The sequence below is a fragment of the Schistocerca nitens genome, chromosome 4, assembly GCF_023898315.1.
Source record: "Schistocerca nitens isolate TAMUIC-IGC-003100 chromosome 4, iqSchNite1.1, whole genome shotgun sequence".
Taxonomy (NCBI): Eukaryota; Metazoa; Arthropoda; class Insecta; order Orthoptera; family Acrididae; genus Schistocerca; species Schistocerca nitens.
Window position 1 is genome coordinate 922,300,129 of NC_064617.1, and position 14,577 is coordinate 922,314,705.

A 14,577-nucleotide genomic window follows, 5' to 3' on the forward strand; every position below is an offset into this window, starting at 1 on the left:
ATGGCAAGGAAAGCGTTTCTGAAGAAGAGAAATTTGTTAACATCGAGTATAGATTTAAGTGTCAGGAAGTCGTTTCTGAAAGTATTTGTATGGAGTGTAGCCATGTATGGAAGTGAAACATGGACGATAAATAGTTTGGACAAGAAGAGAATAGAAGCTTTTGAAATGTGGTGCTACAGAAGAATGCTGAAGATTAGATGGGTAGATCACATAACTAATGAGGAAGTATTGAATAGGATTGGGGAGAAGAGAAGTTTGTGGCACAGCTTGACCAGAAGAAGGGATTGGTTGGTAGGACATGTTCTGAGGCATCAAGGAATCTCAAATTTAGTATTGGAGGGTAAAAATCGTAGAGGGAGACCAAGAGATGAATACACTAAGCAGATTCAGAAGGATGTAGGTTGCAATAGGTACTGGGAGATGAAGAAGCTTGCACAGGATAGAGTAGCATGGAGAGCTGCATCAAACCAGTCTCAGGACTGAAGACCACAACAACAACAACATTCAATTATTTTAATTACAGTAATGTCTTATTATTTGTATTTAAATGAAGAATTTTAGAAATAACTGTAGAAAAAGTTTTATGTTTGGATTGATTATGTGTGAGTGAAGTTGGGTATGAATGACATGAATACATCTTAAGTTACATATTTAGAAGATTTAGTGTACCTTTTGCAAATTGTTTGAAAGAGGGTGTTTCCTTTTCCTGGGCATGGTAACAGACTGATGGTGACAATTTTCAAATGTATGAAAATACTTCCTCATTATCATTGTCTGCCATATTGTAAACACTGTTGTAACTGCATTGTAAATGCTTCTGTAACTGCAATCTTATTGTAATTGAGGCAACAACAGTTGATCCAGAACAAAATGTCAGGAGTTTGTCTATCCACAGTTGCAGTGATGATAATCATTTATATGCGAAACTTAGCCTCAGAAAGTAAAACAATATAGTGAAGAAGAATTTCATTCAGTGCTTTCAAGATCTTCGAGAAAAATTGCACTCACATCTCTGCAGATATTTAATCTTTCAGTTCAACACAAATGCTTAGCCAGTATAGCCAATATACAGGGTGTCACTAAATTCTCTTTATAGACTTGAGTTCAGGTTTCTTACATCAAGACAAGAACAAAATGTCTAGTAAACAGGGGGCTTCAAAACACATGCCTTAACATGTTCGGTGCCCCACACCTGCCAGGCGCAGCAGCTCAGGGAATGCCAGGTGGCTAATGCCATGCCTAGCGTGTTCTGAATATCGACACCGTCTAGTCTACAGTATGTTTTCAGGAGACGAGGTACTGACAGAATTGAAGCTGTCAGCACGGGTCATGAGTCATGCTTGGGTAGCTCAGGTTGTAGGACACTTGTCCGCAAAAGGCAAAGGTCCTAAGTTAGAGTCTCGATCCGGCACACAAGTTATAATCTGCTAGGGAGTTTCAGTATGTTTTGTTTACTGTACACGTTGGATTTGCTGCAGTCAGTGCCCGGACACTGCAGTGAACGTCAGTTGTGATTTAACTGTTGGTTTATCTTTCTACCATACTGTGGTGAAACTTGTGCATTTGTTTTCAATTTATTGTTCTTTCTCTTTAAAAATAATTACTTTATGTGTAATTACATACAAATTATATTTTTATAGAAATGTCTGAAAATGGGTGTGGACGTAAGAAGAAATTATTTCGTGTTGAAGGTAAATTTTGTGTGTAATTACAGTGAAAATAATTATTTTATAGGTATAGGATGATAAATTGAAAACGAATGCACTTACTTGCACAAATTTCACCACAGAATGGTAGAAAGATAAACCACCAGCTAAATAGCAACTGATGCTCAGTGCAGAGTGCCTGGGTATAGACCAACGCAAATCTGACCCATACAGTAAATAAAACATAGCCTAGTCAGTGCCAATAGTTAGAAAATACTAGGTATGGTGTCGCCCGCCTGGCGGGGCGGAGATACCAAACATATTAAAAGCTATGAGCACTTGTTAATTTTTGCTACTGTGAAATACCTCTCTCCTATTGAACAAGTGCTCATAGCTCTTAAGGTGTGCCTTTTACTGCCCATGCTAACTAAACATTTTTTCCCTATTTTGGTGTAAAGAAACTGTCTTAAGAGTCTGCAAATAGACTTTAGTTACACCCTGTATACAAAGACTTCCATTAGAATCTGATTTTAATATCTTCTTTCATTAATAATGGGATTAATATACACAATGGCCAAAAAGGAAATTTACTTTCATGCGTGTAATGCAGATTGTGAGGGGTATGGACGTTTGCTGTAAACGAGCCACCTAAACACCAGATCTGCATCTACGTGTATACTCCGCATTTCTCGCCTAAGAGCTTGGCACGTAATTCATTGAGCCACTTTAAGATTATTTCTCAACCATTCCATTCTTAAGTAACGTGTGGGGAAAAACAAACATTTACATCTTTCTGGCAAGCTCTGATTTTGCCTATTTTGTTGTGATAGTTTCTCCCAATACAGATTGGCGTAAAAAAAATATTTTTGCTTTCAGAGGAGAAAGTTGGTGACTGAACTTTTGTGAAAACTCCTTTATTTTAATGATTGCCACCCCAGCTAATTTATCATATCTGTTTCCCTCCCTCCCTCCCTCCCTCCCTCCCTCCCTCCCTCCCTCTCTCTCCCTGATTTCATAGTAATACAAGACTTTTATCCATTGTGGATGTGGAGCACTGCGACTGTGGTGTGAACAGGTTTTCAGAAATTACTGCAACCAGTCGCCTTTTATGTAGATGTGTTTTATTTAACCATGACCGGTTTCGAGCTGCCTAGCAACTCATCATCAGATGGTGTATACATTTAGTGCTTTTTTGTACCCATTGTGTGGGTGGTTGAGTATCTGTGGCTAGACAGAAACGAGAACAAATAATCGCTACATGTGGTACAGTAACACGAAATATTTACAGCATAATTTATGTTTAACGTATAAGAGCAAATAATCACTACATGTGGTACAGTTACATGAAATATTTACAGTTTAATTTACGTTTTGAGGTGTTACTTACAAATAAATCTTTTTGCAGGTATATATATATCTCTTTTAGGACGTATTTTTGAAACCATTGTGTCTTGTTTTTCACAATTTCACAAGTTAAAACTTTCACTAGATGTATATTACTTTTATGAGGCACTGTTGGAAACATATATCTCGTTTTTCGTAAACATCGCTGAACACACTTAGCCACAGATACGAATACAGGATTTACACATTATAAACAAGCCAAAGATTGCAATATAACTACAGTATCAAAGATTTCAAGTTGACCAGATATTAGTCATCACACACACTAACAAGAGATTTGTCTTTATTACATAGAAAATAAATGTAAATTAGCTTAAACTAGTAAAATGTTTATTTATAAATTAGCTGTGCAATTTAACAGGTATATAAAACTAGATTTTATACATTATATTTCAGTTACATTTAAGATTATTGGTATTGAGAGTATTATGACAGCTAATTTCTTGCTCCTTCCATTGGCTGATCTTGGCATATGATGTCTGGGATGAGAGGTTGATGGTTAACTTGAAATATAAGTAATGCTGGAACTTGTAAGGGTGTGGAAAAGGAGTTGGCGGTGGGAGGGGGGGGGGGGGGGTTGAGAGGGTGATGTGGAAAGAGAAAAGAGCTGAAGGGGGGGGGGCAGAAGTGGTACAAGCTTTTATGTGTGTGTGTGGGGGGGGGGCATTTTGTTACTGAATGACTGTTTAGTTTTTTAAGTTCAAAGAATCCTTAAAATTCTGAAAGAAGGAGTTATTCGCCAGTTCTGTCTGCTCATTTAAAATGGTATGTGGGGAATTATGTTTGTGGGTAAAAATCTCTAATTGTTCGAGAAGATCCATCTTGAATCCCTTGTCTACAGTGTGTAGGATTTGAAGGTTAGTTTTAATGTCTGTTATGGAATGTTTATTATCTGCTAGATGGGTAGCAAAAGTGGATCTATTTAAGTTGTTTAGGCGAAGTGCATCAGTGTGCTCTTTGTATCGGATCTCAAAATTTCTACCTGTTTGCCCTATGTAGTAGCAGGAGCAGCTGTCACATCTTAATTTATATATACCAGATTTTTGGTAGGGTGTGCTGGCTCTTTTGGTGTTGTGGACTATTTTGTTCTGTATTTTGTTGTTAGTGTGAAAACTTATTTTGACATTATGTGGTTTGAATAGCTTAGCAAGTTTGTATGAGATATTGCCGAGAAACGGCATACAAACGAATTTGGTTTCTTCTGCTACTGAGGTCTGGCTTGCTAGTTTTGCTTTGTTAGATATAATGTTTTTATCTAATTTTTCAATTATGCTTGGGTCATAAGCATTGTTTGATGCTATTGTTTTTAATATATTGATTTCATTAATTTTTGCAGTAGGATCAGCTTGAATCTTGTTGATACGGTTAAGTGCTGATTTGAAAAAAGCTAGTTTATGCTGATTTGGGTGGCATGATGTATTGTTTATTATAACATCTGAAGTGGTGGGTTCCTCCCCCTATATATCTGAAATTTATGTTTGTTGTTGTGATGTGTTATATTTAGGTCAAGAAAATAGATACCTTTTTGGGTTTGGTGTTCTACTGTGAACTGTATTTTGGGGTGAACCTTATTAAGTTTACCAGCTAAGGCCTCAATTTCAGTGGCTGTCCCATCATATAACAACAGGGTGTCATCAACATATCGTTTATAATAAATGATCTTGTCTGTCTCTATTGGGTTTGCTTTAAAGAATTTAATTTCAAGATCATTAATGTAGATGTCAGCAAGAAGGCCAGCTAGACTACTGCCCATTGCTAGACCATCATGTTGAATATATATTTTGTTGTTGAAGGTGAAGTAATTGTGGGACAGCACTAATTCAAGTAAATCCATCAGCTCACAGATTTCCATGTCACTTAACTTTTTATGTTGTAATAAGTTATTTTTTATTATTCGAAGTGTGTCTATTATAGGTATGTTTGTGTACAGGTTGACAATATCAAGGGATGCAAAGTTAGCTGCATTGGGAATGGAAATTTCTCTGATACTGTCAATCAAATCATAGGTGTTTTTTATGGAATAATTGGTTGGGAATGTATAATATTTCTTGAGTATTTCATGCAGTTTTTTAGTCACTTTGTACCCTGGGCTATTTATGGAATTCACAATCGGGCGTATCGGGTGTCCATCTTTATGAATTTTAGGTTGTGATCTAAGCTTTGGTGCTGTAGGGTTCATTATAACACATTGTTTGGCTTCAATGGATGTCAGCAGAAAGTTACAATTTTTTAACATGTCTTTTATTTTAGCTTGGTATTTGGGAGTGGGGTCAGATTTCAACTCAGTTATGTTGTTATTCTTGAAAAATTCTAGGGTTTTCTTAATGTAATCAGACTCGTATATTATCACGGCTGTGCTGCCTTTGTCAGATTTAACAACAAGGGCACTACTGTTTGTTAGCTTTTTGTTAATTTGTTTCAGTGTTTATTAATATGGAGCCTTTGTGCATCTATGGTTTTCTTTATTATTTTGTTTGCATCATGGGCTAGAGCATTTTGATCATTCTGATCTAGTTTTGATGTTATACATGCTATTTTGGTGTTAGTTATTAGGTCTTTAACACTGTTGTAATCAAGTTTTGTGGCAATATTATGTTTAAGTCCCTTATTTAACAAATTTAATTCTGTGCTATTGAAATTAATGCTTGTTGTGTTAACTACTCTCTCAAAAATTTATGTTGCACGGGAGGGCATTCATTTGGTGGAATGGGGGATTTTTTGGCAATCAGGAGTGAGAGCTTTTCTTTTTGTTTATGTGCAATTTTCAACATCTCTTTATGCACATTTAGTTGGGTTAGATCTAAGAAATCCGTGATTTGGCTTAGAGTGAGATAGTTGCTTAACTCTAAGTGCAGCATGTAGATGTCCCTGTTTAACAAGTCTTTTCGTTTGTAATGTGATCTAATTTCATTTTTGATCCATACAATTTCACATTTTCTCTTGGCTGCTTGTGCAGATTCACTCTGGTCTTTAACTACAACTCTTATGTAATTAGGAGTTACATTCTCTAAGATACATTGCTTATTAAATTTGATGGCAAGAATAGTTTTCATTAGTTTCACTTTGCACTTCCTGTATTTGTTCATTGTTCCTTTTACCTGGCTAGGTAGCAAAATAAGACTTTTATCCATTGTGGATGTGGAGCACTGCGACTGTGGTGTGAACAGGTTTTCAGAAATTACTGCAACCAGTCGCCTTTTATGTAGATGTGTTTTATTTAACCATGACCGGTTTCGAGCTGCCTAGCAACTCATCATCAGATGGTGTATACATTTAGTGCTTTTTTGTACCCATTGTGTGGGTGGTTGAGTATCTGTGGCTAGACAGAAACGAGAACAAATAATCGCTACATGTGGTACAGTAACACGAAATATTTACAGCATAATTTATGTTTAACGTATAAGAGCAAATAATCACTACATGTGGTACAGTTACATGAAATATTTACAGTTTAATTTACGTTTTGAGGTGTTACTTACAAATAAATCTTTTTGCAGGTATATATATATCTCTTTTAGGACGTATTTTTGAAACCATTGTGTCTTGTTTTTCACAATTTCACAAGTTAAAACTTTCACTAGATGTATATTACTTTTATGAGGCACTGTTGGAAACATATATCTCGTTTTTCGTAAACATCGCTGAACACACTTAGCCACAGATACGAATACAGGATTTACACATTATAAACAAGCCAAAGATTGCAATATAACTACAGTATCAAAGATTTCAAGTTGACCAGAGGCATTATTAGTCATCACACACACTAACAAGAGATTTGTCTTTATTACATAGAAAATAAATGTAAATTAGCTTAAACTAGTAAAATGTTTATTTATAAATTAGCTGTGCAATTTAACAGGTATATAAAACTAGATTTTATACATTATATTTCAGTTACATTTAAGATTATTGGTATTGAGAGTATTATGACAGCTAATTTCTTGCTCCTTCCATTGGCTGATCTTGGCATATGATGTCTGGGATGAGAGGTTGATGGTTAACTTGAAATAATAAGTAATGCTGGAACTTGTAAGGGTGTGGAAAAGGAGTTGGCGGTGGGAGGGGGGGGGGGGTTGAGAGGGTGATGTGGAAAGAGAAAAGAGCTGAAGGGGGGGGGGGGGCAGAAGTGGTACAAGCTTTTATGTGTGTGTGTGGGGGGGGGCATTTTGTTACTGAATGACTGTTTAGTTTTTTAAGTTCAAAGAATCCTTAAAATTCTGAAAGAAGGAGTTATTCGCCAGTTCTGTCTGCTCATTTAAAATGGTATGTGGGGAATTATGTTTGTGGGTAAAAATCTCTAATTGTTCGAGAAGATCCATCTTGAATCCCTTGTCTACAGTGTGTAGGATTTGAAGGTTAGTTTTAATGTCTGTTATGGAATGTTTATTATCTGCTAGATGGGTAGCAAAAGTGGATCTATTTAAGTTGTTTAGGCGAAGTGCATCAGTGTGCTCTTTGTATCGGATCTCAAAATTTCTACCTGTTTGCCCTATGTAGTAGCAGGAGCAGCTGTCACATCTTAATTTATATATACCAGATTTTTGGTAGGGTGTGCTGGCTCTTTTGGTGTTGTGGACTATTTTGTTCTGTATTTTGTTGTTAGTGTGAAAACTTATTTTGACATTATGTGGTTTGAATAGCTTAGCAAGTTTGTATGAGATATTGCCGAGAAACGGCATACAAACGAATTTGGTTTCTTCTGCTACTGAGGTCTGGCTTGCTAGTTTTGCTTTGTTAGATATAATGTTTTTATCTAATTTTTCAATTATGCTTGGGTCATAAGCATTGTTTGATGCTATTGTTTTTAATATATTGATTTCATTAATTTTTGCAGTAGGATCAGCTTGAATCTTGTTGATACGGTTAAGTGCTGATTTGAAAAAAGCTAGTTTATGCTGATTTGGGTGGCATGATGTATTGTTTATTATAACATCTGAAGTGGTGGGTTTCCTATATATCTGAAATTTATGTTTGTTGTTGTGATGTGTTATATTTAGGTCAAGAAAATAGATACCTTTTTGGGTTTGGTGTTCTACTGTGAACTGTATTTTGGGGTGAACCTTATTAAGTTTACCAGCTAAGGCCTCAATTTCAGTGGCTGTCCCATCATATAACAACAGGGTGTCATCAACATATCGTTTATAATAAATGATCTTGTCTGTCTCTATTGGGTTTGCTTTAAAGAATTTAATTTCAAGATCATTAATGTAGATGTCAGCAAGAAGGCCAGCTAGACTACTGCCCATTGCTAGACCATCATGTTGAATATATATTTTGTTGTTGAAGGTGAAGTAATTGTGGGACAGCACTAATTCAAGTAAATCCATCAGCTCACAGATTTCCATGTCACTTAACTTTTTATGTTGTAATAAGTTATTTTTTATTATTCGAAGTGTGTCTATTATAGGTATGTTTGTGTACAGGTTGACAATATCAAGGGATGCAAAGTTAGCTGCTTGCTACCTAGCCAGGTAAAAGGAACAATGAACAAATACAGGAAGTGCAAAGTGAAACTAATGAAAACTATTCTTGCCATCAAATTTAATAAGCAATGTATCTTAGAGAATGTAACTCCTAATTACATAAGAGTTGTAGTTAAAGACCAGAGTGAATCTGCACAAGCAGCCAAGAGAAAATGTGAAATTGTATGGATCAAAAATGAAATTAGATCACATTACAAACGAAAAGACTTGTTAAACAGGGACATCTACATGCTGCACTTAGAGTTAAGCAACTATCTCACTCTAAGCCAAATCACGGATTTCTTAGATCTAACCCAACTAAATGTGCATAAAGAGATGTTGAAAATTGCACATAAACAAAAAGAAAAGCTCTCACTCCTGATTGCCAAAAAATTCCCCATTCCACCAAATGAATGCCCTCCCGTGCAACATAAATTTTTTGAGAGAGTAGTTAACACAACAAGCATTAATTTCAATAGCACAGAATTAAATTTGTTAAATAAGGGACTTAAACATAATATTGCCACAAAACTTGATTACAACAGTGTTAAAGACCTAATAACTAACACCAAAATAGCATGTATAACATCAAAACTAGATCAGAATGATCAAAATGCTCTAGCCCATGATGCAAACAAAATAATAAAGAAAACCATAGATGCACAAAGGCTCCATATTAATAAACACTGAAACAAATTAACAAAAAGCTAACAAACAGTAGTGCCCTTGTTGTTAAATCTGACAAAGGCAGCACAGCCGTGATAATGTACGAGTCTGATTACATTAAGAAAACCCTAGAATTTTTCAAGAATAACAACATAACTGAGTTGAAATCTGACCCCACTCCCAAATACCAAGCTAAAATAAAAGACATGTTAAAAAATTGTAACTTTCTGCTGACATCCATTGAAGCCAAACAATGTGTTATAATGAACCCTACAGCACCAAAGCTTAGATCACAACCTAAAATTCATAAAGATGGACACCCGATACGCCCGATTGTGAATTCCATAAATAGCCCAGGGTACAAAGTGACTAAAAAACTGCATGAAATACTCAAGAAATATTATACATTCCCAACCAATTATTCCATAAAAAACACCTATGATTTGATTGACAGTATCAGAGAAATTTCCATTCCCAATGCAGCTAACTTTGCATCCCTTGATATTGTCAACCTGTACACAAACATACCTATAATAGACACACTTCGAATAATAAAAAATAACTTATTACAACATAAAAAGTTAAGTGACATGGAAATCTGTGAGCTGATGGATTTACTTGAATTAGTGCTGTCCCACAATTACTTCACCTTCAACAACAAAATATATATTCAACATGATGGTCTAGCAATGGGCAGTAGTCTAGCTGGCCTTCTTGCTGACATCTACATTAATGATCTTGAAATTAAATTCTTTAAAGCAAACCCAATAGAGACAGACAAGATCATTTATTATAAACGATATGTTGATGACACCCTGTTGTTATATGATGGGACAGCCACTGAAATTGAGGCCTTAGCTGGTAAACTTAATAAGGTTCACCCCAAAATACAGTTCACAGTAGAACACCAAACCCAAAAAGGTATCTATTTTCTTGACCTAAATATAACACATCACAACAACAAACATAAATTTCAGATATATAGGAAACCCACCACTTCAGATGTTATAATAAACAATACATCATGCCACCCAAATCGGCATAAACTAGCTTTTTTCAAATCAGCACTTAACCGTATCAACAAGATTCAAGCTGATCCTACTGCAAAAATTAATGAAATCAATATATTAAAAACAATAGCATCAAACAATGCTTATGACCCAAGCATAATTGAAAAATTAGATAAAAACATTATATCTAACAAAGCAAAACTAGCAAGCCAGACCTCAGTAGCAGAAGAAACCAAATTCGTTTGTATGCCGTTTCTCGGCAATATCTCATACAAACTTGCTAAGCTATTCAAACCACATAATGTCAAAATAAGTTTTCACACTAACAACAAAATACAGAACAAAATAGTCCACAACACCAAAAGAGCCAGCACACCCTACCAAAAATCTGGTATATATAAATTAAGATGTGACAGCTGCTCCTGCTACTACATAGGGCAAACAGGTAGAAATTTTGAGATCCGATACAAAGAGCACACTGATGCACTTCGCCTAAACAACTTAAATAGATCCACTTTTGCTACCCATCTAGCAGATAATAAACATTCCATAACAGACATTAAAACTAACCTTCAAATCCTACACACTGTAGACAAGGGATTCAAGATGGATCTTCTCGAACAATTAGAGATTTTTACCCACAAACATAATTCCCCACATACCATTTTAAATGAGCAGACAGAACTGGCGAATAACTCCTTCTTTCAGAATTTTAAGGATTCTTTGAACTTAAAAAACTAAACAGTCATTCAGTAACAAAATGCCCCCCCCCCACACACACACATAAAAGCTTGTACCACTTCTGCCCCCCCCCCCTTCAGCTCTTTTCTCTTTCCACATCACCCTCTCAACCCCCCCCCCCCCCCTCCCACCGCCAACTCCTTTTCCACACCCTTACAAGTTCCAGCATTACTTATTATTTCAAGTTAACCATCAACCTCTCATCCCAGACATCATATGCCAAGATCAGCCAATGGAAGGAGCAAGAAATTAGCTGTCATAATACTCTCAATACCAATAATCTTAAATGTAACTGAAATATAATGTATAAAATCTAGTTTTATATACCTGTTAAATTGCACAGCTAATTTATAAATAAACATTTTACTAGTTTAAGCTAATTTACATTTATTTTCTATGTAATAAAGACAAATCTCTTGTTAGTGTGTGTGATGACTAATAATGCCTCTGGTCAACTTGAAATCTTTGATACTGTAGTTATATTGCAATCTTTGGCTTGTTTATAATGTGTAAATCCTGTATTCGTATCTGTGGCTAAGTGTGTTCAGCGATGTTTACGAAAAACGAGATATATGTTTCCAACAGTGCCTCATAAAAGTAATATACATCTAGTGAAAGTTTTAACTTGTGAAATTGTGAAAAAAAAGACACAATGGTTTCAAAAATACGTCCTAAAAGAGATATATATATACCTGCAAAAAGATTTATTTGTAAGTAACACCTCAAAACGTAAATTAAACTGTAAATATTTCATGTAACTGTACCACATGTAGTGATTATTTGCTCTTATACGTTAAACATAAATTATGCTGTAAATATTTCGTGTTACTGTACCACATGTAGCGATTATTTGTTCTCGTTTCTGTCTAGCCACAGATACTCAACCACCCACACAATGGGTACAAAAAAGCACTAAATGTATACACCATCTGATGATGAGTTGCTAGGCAGCTCGAAACCGGTCATGGTTAAATAAAACACATCTACATAAAAGGCGACTGGTTGCAGTAATTTCTGAAAACCTGTTCATAGTAATACAAAACAAGCTGCCCTTTCTTGAACTGTAGGAGTCTGGGTTGAGACCTCTACTGTTGTGAAAATGATAAAGCGTGAAGTACGCTGGAGCACACCAGTCAGTATGCCGGGCACTAATGATACAACAGCAGTAAAACAAGAATTTATTCTCTGAAGTTACAGTTATGTAGTCTCCACTGTGTCGGCAGTGTACTTCGCCCTCAGTGCCGGGCTTATCTGATCACAGTGTTGGCCAGGAGGCAGGTCTCATTGGCGAACAGCTTAGTCTGTACAACAGGTGTGGCTTTCTGGGATGGTGACTGCGAATTAACATGCTCAGTCGACATCTCAAAGAAGTGCAGTTGGGTAATTCCTCAGCAGCTCTGCATGGTGTGGAAATAATCCAAAGTGCAGTCCTTCCACAAAGGAAGGCCTGGGATGTCAGTGACTGCTCTCAGATACCAGTCAGGCACAGCAGCAGTTTAGCATGCCTCCCGAATACTGCGACAGGTGGACAGAGCGCTGAGCACCATCAGTTCAGTTCAGCAAGCTGTAGTTAAGTCTTCATATTGTCTCATCATTGGTTGTGAGGTCAGAAGCTCATAGTAACGGTGTCTGGTAGACCAGGCAGATAGCAGTCTGAGGCAGAAGTCATCTTGAAAAATTGTAGTTGCGCATCACAGGTTCACCTGTGTAACTGATGTACTGCAACATAAAGATAGATACAAAGGCTTGGAAGCCTAGTTTGTATTACAACTGGTTTGTGGCAGTGACTGATGTCAGGCCGGCAATAGCCAAATGTGGTGTACTTTTCTTGAATCATCAGCAATCTTCACCACCTGTCTATCTCGTTACAATGATTTTCAGGACTTAAGCTTGTTGCTTTTCCATCATGTCAGCAGGCTGAAATTTGTTTTTGTGAAAATTTGACACTCTCCTATCTTAAAAAATCGAGCTGTGCTGTTACTGTGTCAAGATGTCCCCCTGCTCGTGTAGGTTGTGGTGCTGAGTTTAGAATGCAAGTTTCTTGACTGCGCAGGGTGAGGCAATCTCTTCCATATTTCTTCTGCCCCCCACCCATGTGGATTCGGGGATAAGGATAGGCCCGAGGTATTCCTGCCTGTCGTAAGATGTGACTAAAAGGAGTCTCTCATGTTTCAGCCTTTATGTGATGGTCCCCTCTAGCGTTTGACCTACATTCTTCAAAAATTTTTCCCAAGAGCAAGCCAGTTAGGGAAGGGCGCCTTACATGGTGCATCGTGCCTTGAGATCCGTAGCCCACTTTCTCGTTGTTGCATTGCAGTCCCGCTTGTTCCCCATCTCGTGGGCGAGGACACCTTCCTGGGTGCATTTTCCACCATGCACTATGCAGTGTCGCTTTCTGTGTCGCCGATGACCACGGACTTGTTTGCACCTACTATCCAGCACGGTAGCCAGTCCGTTGTGGTGGGGCCACCATGTACCCCGTTGGTTGTAGCCCCCTGACTACACAGGGATCGCTCTGCTGATGCCTGCGCCGCTAACTCCCCACATATTCCACGGAGTAGATGCCCCTCACTGTGGGGCATCTGGACTCCCAGCAATGGCCATCCTGCCAGGTGACTTTTGCTGCGGCTGGGTGGCGCCCATGGGGAGGTCCCCTGATCGGAGTGAGTGGCAACGAGGCGGATGACGCATGATGAAGTGTCCCATGTCATCACTCGCTGGTGATCAGAAACACCAGCAGTCTCCAAGCATTCTAAGGCTCAGTACAATGCAAGGAAGTACAACCCCAGATCGTTCCCCTTCCTGGCCACACCATGGGAGGAACGCCAGGCTAAGGATGGCAGTGAACCTCATTCACACCAGTACCTCGCATGTATGAGCACTGATGGGGACTCTTTTGTTTCAATGAAGTCACAATTTTTTGTAGACCATTTAGAGGACAAGTTTGGGGAGGTGAAGGTATTGTCGAAAGTGAGATCTGGGTCAGTCTTGATCAAAACAGCATCCTCTGCCCAGTTGCGGGCATTACTCGCTTGTGACAAGCTGGGGATGTTTCCGTTACCATCACATCCCATAAGAGCTTAAATATGGTCCAGGGTATTATATTCCACAGGGACCTTCTTTTGCAGTCTGACAACAAGCTGTGTGCCAACTTAGAGCAACGAGGCGTTCATTTGGTCTGGCGCATCCATCGGGGTTAGAGGGATAATCAGGTTGCCACCGGTGCCATCATCTTGGCATTCAAGGGTGACATATTGCCCGAGAAAGTCAAGGTGATGGTCTACTGCTGTGATGTAAAGTCATATATCCCTCCTCCTATGCGGTGCTTTAAGTGCTGGAAGTTTGGCTACATGTCTTCCCGATGTTCTTCCAGCGTCATATGTCGAGATTGTGGACATTCGTCACATTCCAATACTCTGTGTGCTCCAACTCCCATCTGTGTCAACTGCGGAGAGCATCATTCCCCTTGCTCACCAGACTGCAAGATTTTACACCAAGAAAGGAAAGTCATGGAATACAAGAGCCTGGACCAACTGACCTACACAGAACAAGGAACCAATGACCTAGCTGTTTGGTCCCGTCCCCCCTCTTTTAAACCAACCAACCAATTTCTTCTGCTTTCTGCAATGTCTTTTGCTCGTTGGT

The 14,577-nt window shown here is 37.9% G+C and overlaps 1 protein-coding gene across 2 annotated transcripts in view; it reads left to right on the top strand.

Annotated features, from left to right (window-relative positions):
• The window catches only part of LOC126253543 (M-phase phosphoprotein 8-like), a 203,016-nt gene that overhangs the window by 132,978 nt on the left and 55,461 nt on the right, over positions 1 to 14,577 (top strand). The gene's annotated exons all lie outside the window — the stretch shown is intronic.